Below are 14093 nucleotides of genomic sequence, written 5' to 3' on the forward strand. Positions count from 1 at the left end.
GGTCGACCGGACGTTTGGTCGACCGGACGTTTGGTCGACCGGACGTTTGGTCGACCGGACGTTTGGTCGACCGGACGTTTGGTCGACCGGACGTTTGGTCGACCGGACGTTTGGTCGACCGGACGTTTGGTCGACCGGACGTTTGGTCGCCAGGTTGTCACTGTTGAAACCAGCTCTCAAAATTATAATCATGAGAGAGAGAGTTTAATATCTAAATATCTAATATCAAAATATCAACAGTAAACTCTCTGTCATAATTTGACAGCGAGCGAACCCGTCGACCAAACGTCTGTTCTACCAAACGTCCGTTCTACCAAACGTCCGGTCGACCAAACGTCTTTCGACGAAACGTCCGGTCACGAATAAAACGTGGTATAAAACGCCAATACTGCACAGCCAGGTGTTAGGAACGGTATCAGAAACAAGAAAATGATTTGTAAGTTTAAACTTCTTCAAAAACTTAACTTGAAACTCTACTTTTGAAAAACTTAAAATCGTTATTTTAAACCCAACCCTGCCTTGCAACCCAAATTTGAAACAAAACTCCTTTGCCTTGCTTGAAAACACTTCTGGCCAGCCCAACCCAGGCATCAAACCCAGATTTGCAACCCTTGCTATGTTCTACGGTTCAACACTCAGGTTCACAAAATGAAACTTTAGTTTTTCTCTGTCGCTGTCATTTTCACAGTCTTGCACTCTTTGTTCTTCGCCCTTGCCAATTTACCAGCTCGTCTCATCTGCACTGACACCAGACTGTCACATTTCCCGCCAAAAAAATCTGTTTGCGCAGCACCTGCTCAGCGTGTCGCCTCGCACCTGCATTTTAAAGGCTACCAGTCCAGTTTGGAAAATAACGCGCTGCTCCCGACTGGCTCGGAATTGTACAGCAACCTCACGTGTCAATTTAATGGCTACAATTTAAAAAAAGTCGGATTCCCCTTAGTAATTAGCCGAGAATTTGGTAGGCATGTTCATTTAGAGTAGACCCACAAAAAAGTGAAAAAATATGGAAGATGGTTTGAAGATGAAGCTTTTGAGAAAATTTCGGTCATTTAGCTCCGCCTTATAGTGCAGCTAATACAGTAATTCCTTCCCTTCTTTTAACATGAGCTATATCTGAACCTTGTAGGGTTGCTGTACGCAAAGCGGCTGTGTAAAGAAAGCCCGCATGTGTCTTTTGATGGCCAACCAAAAAGGCCAGCGACGAAGAACTCATGAAAGCAGCGGATGAAATTATTCCCAACCCTCGCCGCCCTCCCCAAAGGCAAGATTAGGTAATGTAACACCCTTCAGTTTTCTTCAAAAGCACATCCATTAAGCAGCATTCGCACATACATTCACTGCCGAAACGGGTCCACATGCTAACAACACTAATGACGTCCCTACGGCGCCTCGCCAAAATGCAGCTAAGATGGGAAGTCTTTGTAATTATATCCTGTTCTCATCTCCGCTGACGGAAATTTGCCAGTCCATGTGATGTGACGTGCACGCGGACGCGGCGAGCGTGCACGTTGACGAGAAGACCGGCGAGAAGAGGCTGGTGGGTAAAAAGGGAGAAGAAAAGAGGATTTAAGCCATGTTGGCTGGCTGGCAGTCTTTCATGCTGTTTTTAGGTCAATGACAAGGAAGACCATTTAACAAACACACACACATAAACACACATGCTTAAAAGTGATGTGCACAAAAGCTCAAAGACAAACATTGCACCTGATGATACTGTCAACAAACACTCCCAAAAAGAACTGGGGGATTTTATAGACATCTTTTTTATTTTTGTTTAGTTTTATGGCTTCAAAATAAACCATACAGTGGTACCTCTACATACGAGCTTAATTCTTTCCAGGACTGAGCTCGTATGTCGATCTTCTCGTAACTCGAACGACCGTTTCCCATTGAAATGAACTAAAAACAAATTAATTTGTTCCAACCCTCTGAAAATAAACACCAAAAACAGGATATTGGATTGGAAAAAATATTTTATTTGTTCTAATTCGCTATCTATTATCAAAGTAACACATAACTAGTGGTTTAATATTACTAGAATGTGTTTAATAGTACTAAAATTATACAGATTTCAAAGGGGGGAGAGGGAGAGAGACGGACAGAGGGGGAGGGGGGGGGGGGGGGGGCTTTTGCACGGCAACACACGTAACAAAACATAAACAAGTTTAAATGAACTTGGATTATGATGCAGACACACTCAAAAATAAGTTTGATCGAACCTAACACTAAACTTAATTCTAATTTTGTTTGACATTTTGATACCTTTCATCTCCCTGGGCTCTTTTTGCCCCGCATCCACACTGACTTTCAGTCAATATCGAGGGTGGTTTGAGTTTGTATTCCCTTCAAAATATTCCCAAAATGATGCACACAAATATCCTCACAATAGAATAACGCACGACCACTTGCCAACGAGAAGTAGTCTATACGCCATTCGCACTGACTAACGGGAAAAAAAACACTGCCTAGTGCTCGCAGAGACATTACAAAGAGGGAGTTGCGACCAGAGACATTACACAAGGGAGTTGCGGGGAAAGAGACAGTGCCCATGATGTTCTTATGAGCAGCATCTCGCGTCCGCTGTCTGCTCATATATCAAAATGTGTCTTGTATCTCAAGATGAATATTTGCCCGAAATTTTACTCGTATCTCGAATTGCTCGTATATCGGGCCACTCGTATATCGAGGTACCACTGTATATAAAAAGGATACTTACTGCATTAATTCATGTATTTTTTGAACGGCTTATCCTCACAAGGGTCGGGGGTGGGGGTCAGTAGCCTATCCCAGTTTACTACGAGCAACAGGCGGGGGGCACCCTGAATCGGTGGGCCAGCCAATCACTGGGCACAAGGACACCAAGGACAACCATTCACGCTCGCACTATTAGCAATTTAGCATAGAATTAGCCTAGCAGTCATGTTTTGGGGGATGTGGGAGGAGCACCCACATAAGCCCAGCGAGAACATGCAAATTTCACACAGGGAGGACCCACCTGATATTGAACCCTCGATCCTAGAGCTGTGAGGCCAACACGCTAACCACTCGTCCACCGCCCCCCCCCTGCTTTTAAACATGATGTTTTAATCTAAAAATGTTCACATGATTTTTTTTAAATCTACCAGGATTTTTACATGAAATAATGAATGAATTAGTGATTCTTAGGAGGGCAATTTTTTCCAATGTGTGTGTGCTAAGTGTAGAAGTCAAGGACAGCTGCTCCTTGAGTGGGAGAGCTCCCGAGGCCCATCCCCATCACCCATCCCCATCCACATTTCCTTCAGGGATCTGTCACTCCCCACCACGAGACCTCCACCGGCCCTCACCAGTGCCCTTAATACATCTTTCCCTAAAGCCAGAATGAAAGCTCAGCTGCTCCCGCTCATATTATTCCATTCGTGCCTCTTAGATTTGGTGGCCGTGCAGCACGTGTGGCCTCAAAGTGTTTTGGGGGGCCAAAGTGTGCCAGCGCAGATGCCGTCTGGGTCTGCTCTGCTTTCAAGTGTCACCTTCACAACCCCGAAGCCGCTTTGTCACATGCGGCAAACACGCGACTGCCAAAAAGCAGCACACCATCGACAGGTAATTACTTTTTTTTTTCTTCGAGAACACAACTAAATATCTCGCTTTTGTCATATTACATGGGATTCTGGGACAAAAGCCGATTGGGATGCTCTGCTGTTTTTTAGTATAGTGTTCTTGATGTCAAATTGTAATAAATAGATAAAATATAAATGCAGTACATTGGTGTTTTTAAGGTGACAGTTTTTAGCTGTTTTTTAAATCAAACCATATTTTTATTATTACTTAAACATAGCTGTCAACCTCTGCCGATAACTGCCCTTATAAATGATTATGATTCCCCTTACAAACCCCCCAAAAAACTTACAAACACCGTACGACTCATAGAACAATGAAGCTGATACTGTTTTTCAAAATATCTCACAAAGCTAATAAAGGCTGATCAATTATTCATGTGTTCATCTACTATACTGCCAATCCTCCTGGGGGTGCTAGAGCCTATCCCAGCACTATGGGCAGGAGGCTTATACAACATGAACTGATTTCCAAATCATCATAATACCATCAAATATAGGCAAACTATCTTTCACACTCACTGTCACGCTTATGTGGAGCATTTGGGTAGTGGGAGGATATTTCTGAGGAGAAAAGCCAAAAAAAATGTCAACAAACACAAATATGTCATTTTTCTGTTGACACTCAAAGCCCCCTTTGCAGATCAGCTGCCTTTCTATCAAAGAGAGACACAAACGCCTTTCAAGCATCCTCCAAAGTTGGCATATCTCTTTTTCCACCAAAGCCACAAAGAGCAACAACAGCTCGTCGTCACTCTCATCGAGCGTCTCCGAGAGAAGAACGTTAGATTGATGCTTCCATCCTCTCCGAAGCGACACCCCGTAGATAAACAGCCTCGTATGTGCTTTGCGTGTGGCTGGAAACACGGGGCGTAATAAACGTCCATGTGAAGATAAATGGAGCAGTTTATTAGTGAAGTGGGCTGGAAGGAGTTCGGGGTGGGGGGGGTGGTCCGTACGGGATGGACGGTCATCTGGGACGCAGAGTGTCTCCCCGTGGGAATTGTGGGGATTGTGCAGTGTACTGTAAAATGGAGGTTTACTCTGTTGTCCTTATCGTATGTATTGGGTGGATTGATTGACATGTAGACTGGCCAATGATGTGGATTTTAGCCCCTATCAGACCAACCTTCCAGGCCAGGTTGCCCTAAGGAGATATTCTAGCTGCTTTGGAAAGTCTTTAAAAGGCAATTATAGCCTCTCTGTATGGTAATTAGGAAAAAGGAAAAAGCTAGCAATCACTCTTCAGGTCAGGATCGATGCCACTTTTAGATTTTGCTTGGTCCCTTTTAAAAATGTTTATTTATTTTTGATATCTTAGGGGTGTCTTGCTTCATTTTTTGGGGAGGGGAAATAATGAATGAAAATGGATTGAAATGTTTTGTTATATAAATGTCTTTTAGTATATATTTTAATTTAAGGTCGTTTTTGTGTAAAAACAAACACTAAATTTGATTATGAGCAGTATTTTTTTTTACATTTATAATTTGTATTGGAGATTTAAATCATTTTTTTAATGCTGTTATTTTTCACGATTTATTTAAAAGAAAAAAAATCACAAAAATAATACTGACAGATTTTTTTTAAATAGAAATATTTTTGTTTTAGTTAGATAACAGTTCTGTCTTTTTTTAGGAGGAAAAAAAACTGAAGATGTTTTTCTCTTAATTTTTATTTTACATCGCAATCTGTTTAAGCTCATTGTTTCCCAGCCAGTTCGGTGTCCATTCAGCTCATTTTAATATTTTATGTTTCCTGCTAACCTCTAAACATCCATTTGTTACAGAAACCTGAAACAAGAGCAACTGTGAAAATAACCTTGATTGATGAGCTACATGCTGCCTTGAAAGTAAGTGACAGGTAAACTCCTAACCAAATATTTGTCAGGAATTGCATTAGCAAGTGAGATAAAGACCATTTTAGCTCCCTTGATATCATGATCAAATGCATCAGAGTTGCGTGGAGTTGTTGCAGTCTGATCAAGCCGCTCCACGTGGCTTCCTCGATCAATGTCCAATACACTCATGCGACATCTAGTCTTGTTTTGTTTATTTATTTTACCTGACAGCAATTACCAGGCATTTTGCTTGATGCATTTGTTGATAGCTTCAGAAAGAAATCTGTGTAAAGTGGCCTGGGGTAAAAGGCCAAAATGGAAGTGGACCAATTAGGGAGCCCTGATGTACGCCCAGGGCGCAAAAACACAAGAATACATTCTCCAACAAACTGTCATCAAGTAGATTCAGTTAATTATTGAGGCTCTTGGACAAAAACAAGAAATTCCATCAACATATTTGGATGAAAAAATGAAAAAGAAGTACATATATTTATAATATTCCCTAATACCGATGACGTTATTTTCGTACGCTACCAGTACAGACACCGAAACCATGGAACACTATGTGATACTAGATACTGTATCGATACTATAGATATAAATTCATTGTCCCCGGGCAGGGTCGCGGGGTGCTAGAGTCTGTCCCAGCTGACTACGGCCACCATCAGACCCCCACTGAGCAGGAATTGATCCCACGCTGCCCGCACTGAAGTCAGGTGAGTGAACCACTACATCATCAGGTAGCTTATATATATATATATATATATATATATATATATATATATATATATATATATATATATATATATATATATATATATATATATATATATATATATATATATATATATATATATATATATATATATATATATATATATATATATATATATATATACACATACACACATACATACACTATAGATCTATATTTAGAATATTTTTAATATAGTCGATACTATATAACATTATACATCGTATGAAGGCACGTCAAAATGCATGAGTATAGATTTTTGTCAGACACACACACACTTGACTTGAGTGGCAACAGGAGAGCAATCCTCAGACATTTTAGGGAGCACAGCCCGCTCAAATGAAACTGCAAAAATGATTGCGCACATTGGGGAGGGTGCTTAAAACGAGACTAGATGCTCTAAATATTGCAAACTCACACGCTGACAAAGACACACAATTCAATTGTCACTTTTACACGGCTTACGACGTGGCTTTAGTGTTGTAACACATTACACCAAACAGTGATTTTAATGACAAAATGACTTCTTCCTGTCTTGCACACGTGAATGCTTGCATGTGTGTAAAGACATTAAACAATAGGGTAGTAAAACACAAGCTCATTTCCTGCTTGTCCCCGCGCAGCCCGTTAAAAGCTCCGAATGTCTTCCACTGTTTATTTCATAAACATTGCTGTCGCAAAATGAGGCGTCACCCTAAAGTGCTTTTACTTGCTAATTGTAAGATAACATGCTGAAACATGCTAAAACAGATGCTGCATCAGCTCATCGTTGGCATGAATCCTCGTCAAATACGACTTTTGCTGAACAGTAAAGAACAAAGGTTCTTCTAATGTCGTTTTTTCCGCCGTTTTTGCTCTTTTGCAACAACAAGACTTCGCTAAAATGACCATGTATAGTAAGGCTTTTTTTATTGAAAAAAATGACCATGTATAGTAAGGTTTTTTATTTGAAAAAATGACCATGTATAGTAAGGCTTTTTTGTTTAAAAACGACATAATATAGTAAGGCTTTGTTTCTTAAGAAACGACATAGTTTAGTAAGGCTTTTTTCTTTAAAAAACAACATAGTATAGTAACGCTTTTTTTCTTAAAAAACGACATAGCATAGTAAGGCTTTTTTTCTTAAAAAACGACATCGTATAGTAAGGCTTTTTTCTTAAAAAACGACATAGCATAGTAAGGCTTTTTTTCTTAAAAAACGACATCGTATAGTAAGGCTTTTTTTCTTTAAAAAAATGACCATGTATAGTAAGGATTTTTTTCTTAAAAAACGACATAGTATATAGTAAGGCTTTTATTTCTCAAAAAAACAACATAGTATAGTAAGGCTTTTTTTCTTAAAAAACGACATAGTATAGTAAGGCTTTTTTTTCTTAAAAAACAACATAGTATAGTAAGGCTTTTATTTCTCAAAAAACGACATAGTATAGTAAGGCTTTTTTTCTTTAAAAAATTCCACAGTAAAACCCTGTTTTTGCGCGTATTTGCACATTTTTTCGCGTGACGCAGATTTTGCGGGTCACTGCGGTTTTGGCATTTTCGTCATTTGCAATGACAAATACGGATGCGTAGCTGCGTGCCGTTAATGTTAATCTTAGAAGCTGTCGATTGAAGGGAACTTTCATTCTCTATTGGGAACACACACTTCAATTTCTATAATACAAAACACACCTCCGAACAAGACTGAGTGAGTAATCATTAAATTGGGAGGTCGGAACAACAAGACTTCACTAAAATGTTATTTCTTGAGGCACCAAGGCTGATTTCCAATTGCTTTGGAATTTTAAAGGCGTGTAAGACCCGAATGGCATGGCATGTGTGTCCTCATTTCCCCAGACAGATGAGTGAGTCCCTTTTCAATGCACTCTGTACAGACAGATAAAGAAGGCTTTTATCTTTCATTGTCCTGGAAATGATTTAAAAGGTATTATCGTGGCCTGGATGATTTTTTTTTCTCTCTCTCTTGCTTTGTTTTTTTTTTTTAATTTACCACGCATATCCTCTCCACTGCTGCTGCATTGCTGCTGTTGTTCAAGGTTTGTCCTACATCATAAAACCACACCGCGTCGTGAGTTATGGGCACTGTGAGGCGGCAAGACTTTTGAGGACAGTTACTTGTGATATACGTTGAAAGTGCCGCAGAGTCAAAAGACACTCCGTGCATTTTAATCATAGTACCGTGTAAGATGACTGACAGGTGACTGATGTAGGGGTTCCAGCCGTTTGAACGTTAGCAAGTCGCCGAGCGTCGTTATATTCGTGCATAATGTAAGTAACCACTTCTTATGTGAAACTGGTAAGAGAAAAAAAATGGAAAAAAAAAGGCTTCGGTTCACTCAGTGCCATATATATTTTATTGCAGCTAGTTCACCTTGATTCTCCTGTTGTCTATCTTTTCCTAGTCCATAAAGCAAAAGGGACTTACTTGTAAATCAGTTCATCAAAATCCTCTTGTTTGTAAGCGAAATGATATGATAGCGTATATAAAAATGGACTGGAGCACAACTAAGGTGATTTTCTTCAGAGATTAGATGTTTGTTTTCAGCATACGACCAGCTCCAAAATAATATTGGTTTTGGTTCTGGTCTTGGATTGGATTGGATAAGTTTATTCATCCCGTATTCGGGAAATTTCGTTGTCACAGTAGCAAGCGGGTGAGGATGCAGGAATAGGAAAGGCATTTTAGACATAAATAGATGGGTAATAAGTAAGTTAATAAATAAATACATGAATAAATATATAAATAAATAAGCGTGTCTCTGAAGTATATATACATGTATGTATATATATATGTGTGTGTGTGTGTGTGTGTGTATATGTATATATATATATATATATATATATGTATATATATATATATATATATATATATATATATACATATATATACAGATGCTCCCCTACTTACAAACGAGTTACGTTCCGAGCGATTGTTCGTAAGGTTAATTTGTTCGTAAGTTGCTTCAGTGCTATATTTTGTATTATAATTTATGTTTAAGGCCTATATAAGTATAATGAAGGTTTATATAAGTATGTTTAAGGCTTGTATAAGTAACACTCAGTATGTACATGTACGTAATAAGATAAATAAAATGAAGTTTAACTTACTTTTGGAAGATGTACTCGATGCTTAAGGAGATGATGGAGGAAGAGGAGGATTTTATATCATGAGAGGGTCTTTGTCGTCTCTGGAATGGGCTTCAAAAGTTACTTCCTCCTGCGTAACTTCAATGTAGGAAGAAGTTGAGGGTCAAGGAGAAGAAGATGAGGGTTGATGAGTATCTTCCTTGGAGGATTTACTAGAAACTGGCCGAAAGAAGCGATCTAACGACGATTGCACAGTTTTCTTCTTTTTTTCATCATAAATGATGAGGTAGCACTGTATGGCATCATTCAATTGATTTGCAACCTTTGTGCAACGTTCAATATTTGGGTCTTGCTGCTCAGAGAGTGGCTTTATCTATGAGCGAAAACCCCTCTGTACAGCTAAAGCTAAATACAAAAACAGTATATAGTGGACCTTGACAAGTTTTTCGTGTCCCCAATGTCTTGCTTCCCATTTCACCCTGCTTGTCTTCATTACACCAGGTAGACTGAAACTTATACACACCAGTGCACTCGTCCCATTGGCTGCCCGCCATAGACCAGCAGATGGTCACTGCATATAACCCTTGCGGACGCCCACCGATCTCTGGGGGGGATGTTGACCGAGACGTGTTAGCGTTCCGAAACCAAGCGCCAGGTCAGGTATGTCAAATACCCAGAGTCACATTTGCTTGGGATTGAACCCTCGAGCTCCGCACTGCGAACCGTACGTACTCACCACTAGTCCAACGCGTTTGCTTCGTCATCATGTGAAATCAAAACTCAGCGTTGTTTGTAGGCATCAAATAAAATGAAGGCCGACATCATCAATCACTTAATTTAACTCTTCATTAACCACGGCGCTTTGAACACATTTTCCATCACCCTGCAGCAACAACCAAGCATTTAACAACACAAGGAGAAGGACGGGGAATTAAACCCAAAGATAAAAGCGAAACCTACTGTTTCAAACGTGGACGACGTTGCTTTAATGAAGCACCCTGTAAAAATGTGAAAAAAAATCTGTGGCTGAGTTTAGGGGGTGTAACGATACATTTCATTGAAATTCAGTTTTTAGTTTTAAAAAAAAAGGCAAGGAAAACATACTTAAAATGCTTTTATTTAAAAAAAAAAAAAAAAGTCAGCAATATAATTTTTGTCAATAAATAAGGAGCCTTTTGGGTTATATTTCAAATAATTGACATTTTGTGTTCATAAAATGTAAACCTAAATTGTTACAATTTCAAAATTTTGGTGAAAATGGTGAAGAAACCAGGAAAACTGAGCAAAAACCTAAAGAAATTACTAAAGGATATTACATTCTTCCTAAAACTATGTTATGCGTGTGTGTGTGTTACTACGCACACACACACACATACAAATGTAATTAATTCCGTACTACGGAAGGGTTAAACACATTTGGAAAAGACAGCCCGCTTAGTCAATAAATATTTTCTCCCAAATTTCCCAAATGCACCGAGAGACAAAACCCTTTCAGACAGAAACGTTATTGTTTTGTAATCATCCGTGAGATTAGGTGACAACATGATGTTTTTTCATCCAATAACAAACACACACACTCCTTTCAACTTCAATTTGCTATCAGGCGTTTGTACCGGGCCACCATCCACACGGGTCCTGCAGGACACATTTTCGCAACATTACTTTCAACTAAATCCAGAAAAACATGTCTTCAGACATTTCCCTTCTAGAAACATTGCAATTAACTGTATTGTAATGGAAGAAAAGAAAATGCACAGTATTAACATTTGGGAGCACTTGGACCAAAACCAGAGGTTTGGATCGTTAACAATTTTTTTTTTTAGGAGGTTTTATGTTGAAAATGTTCAGCTCTTCATGTCATGTCACATTTTATGTAAACACAAGGCACAAATAGCTGAAACACTCTTGGACTTATAGTTTTGCCTAAAGTTTCTGTTTGTGTTGACCTTTTTTTTTGTTTTTTCGTAGTTTGTCATCACCTTGACCCGACCTCGACGATTACGTCTTTTGTACCATGGAAGGCCTCCGCCGAGCTTTTATTTGAGTGTTGATTCATGGCAGCCGACGGAATGAACGAGACGGTGGATTCTCTTAGTTTATCAGTGAACAAACACTCACAGGCCTGACATGCTAATGCTTTCTCTTTCTCCCCGCAGACGTGCACCCGGCACAAATTGATGCTCGCCCCTTTGACTCTCAGCAATATGATGGACTTGGGTGAAGAGGGGGTGTTGGAACAACTCACACTTTGGATCATGGTGCCCTCAAGTGGTAACAACAACGATACAGTAAGTACTGGACAGAACTTTCATTTCATTTTTTTTTTCTTTTCATTCATAGGGATTTAATCTTGAGTTAAGAGTTCCGAAAAAGGGTTTAAGCATAAGTCGAGTAAAGCTTTTTTTCAGGCTTTTTTTATTGAAAAAATGACCATGTATAGTAAAGGCTTTTTTATTCAAAAATGACCATGTGTAGCAGGGGTCCCCAAACTTTTTCCTGTGAGGGCCACATAACCTTTCCCTTCTCTGATGGGGGGCCGGTGTCAGTTTGTAACAGAAAAAGTGTGACGATCGTAGGGGAGCTTAAAAAATTTAATGTTTTCCAGAAAGCCACACAACCAAGTAACCCTTTCCCGGTTCTTTACAGGAAAAAAAGTCAGGAAACAAATAATAACACTATTAATGAAATAAATAATAACTAAATAACCCTCTGAGTTCTTCACAGAAAAAACTGGAAATAAATAACACTATTTATGAAAAAAATAATAACTAAATGACTCTCTCTGGGTTCTTCATAGAAAAAAAAAGCCATGGAACATTAACTTTCTGTTGTGCCATGCACAATCTTAACAGATAAAAGTTCAGCTCAGTTGTCGGAGCAGAATCTCTCTCACGTCAACACTTTGGAGCACAGTGCTTGCTGGTGAATTAGGCAATGGACTCGTAGCGGGGCGGTGAGACCCCTTTTTTCCAACTCCCGGTTCATGCGGTTCATGTGATGACAAGTAGGCTTTTGTGTTGTGGTAATGACGACATGGCCTATGTCCGATTATTATGCGTCCCATTAGACCGCGAGTTTCGCCCACCATGCTAGGAGCCTCGTCAGTCGTGATGCTAGCTAGCTTTGACCAGTCCAGGTCCAACTTCTCCATGGTTTGGCACACTTTGTCAAAAATATCCTCTCCCGTTGTAGTCCCTTTGAGACTTTGGAGGGCTGCCAGATCCTCGCATATCTCAAAGTTTGCGCTAACTCCACGAATAAAAATGAGCAGTTGCGCTGTGTCTTGCAAGTCCATGCTTTCATCCAGTGCTAATGAAAAAAAGTCAAATTCTTTCGTCTTCTGCTGCAGCTGGGCATATACATTACTCCCGATTTCTTCAACGCGTCTGGTGATTGTACTCGCCGACAGACTTACGGCATTAAATGCATCTTTCTTCTCGGGACACACCTCCTCCGCGACAGCATCCATAAATTTCTTAACAAACTCTCCGTCAGTGAAAGGCTTACCGCTGCTTGCTATCAGTTTAGCAACTCGAAAGCTGGCCCGAACAGATGCCTGGTTTAGCTGAGCTTGGCGTACAAATGTATTCTGCTGAGATAGTAGTTCACTTTTTCGTTTTGAGTGTCTGCTTGTATTTGGCCTTGCAAGCTATCGTACTTGTCTTTGTGACGGGATTCATAGTGTCGGCGAAGATTGTATTCTTTGAATACCGCCACCGTCTCTTGACAGATGAGACAAACAGCCTTTTCTTTGCATTGAACAAAAAAATAATCGTTTGTCCACTCCAGGTTAAATCCCCTCATTCTGAATATATTTTTCTCTTACCTAACTTTTTCGCCATTATTCCATTCTCTCTTTGACAGGGAGGGGCCTAGGTTTTTTTTTTCGGGGGGTAAAAAAAATTCTGGATTTTTTATTTTTTTTCCCCAAATAGGAAATAAATCCGATAGCATCTCTGGTATTGTTCAGAGGGCCGGGCCAAATGTGCTGACGGGCCGTAGTTTGGTGACCCCTGATGTATAGTATGGCATTTTTCTTTTAAAATGACAATATAATAAGGCGTTTTTATTGAAAAAATGACCATGTATAGTAAGGCTTTTTTGTTAAAAAACGGCATAGTATAGTAAAGCTTTTTTTCTTAAAAAATGACATAGTATAGTAAGGCTTTTTTTAAATGACATAGTATAGTAAGGCTTTTTTTCTTAAAAAACGACCATGTATAGTGAGGCTTTTTTTCTTAAAAAACGACAGTGTAGTAAGGCTTTTTTTCTTAAGAAACAAAATACTATAGAAAGGCTTTTTTTCATAAGCAACGACATAGTATAGTAAGGCTTTTTTTCTTAAAAAACGACATATTATAGTAAGGCTTTTTCTTTTAAAAAATGACCATGTATAGTAAGGCTTTTTTCCTAAAAAACGACCATGTATAGTAAGGCCTTTAACCTAAAAAAGGACTATGTATATTAAGGTTTTTTTTCTTAAAAAACGACCGTATATAGTATGGCACTTTTCTTAAAAAATGACCATGTATAGTCAGGCATTTTTTCATGAAAAAATGACCATGTATAGTGTGGCACTTTTCTTTAAAAATGACCGTATAGTAAGGTTTTTTTATTGAAAAAATTGACCATGTATAGTAAGGCTCTTTTTGTTAAAAAACGACATAGTATAGTGAAGCTTTTTTTCTTAAAAAACGACATAGTATAGTAAGGCTTTTTTTTTAAATGACATGGTATATATAGTAAGGCTTTTTAAAAAAAAACGACCATGTATCGTAAGGCTTTTTTTCTTTAAAAAACGACATGGTATAGTAAG

This window comes from Stigmatopora argus, chromosome 7 (assembly GCF_051989625.1).
Source record: "Stigmatopora argus isolate UIUO_Sarg chromosome 7, RoL_Sarg_1.0, whole genome shotgun sequence".
NCBI lineage: Eukaryota > Metazoa > Chordata > Actinopteri > Syngnathiformes > Syngnathidae > Stigmatopora > Stigmatopora argus.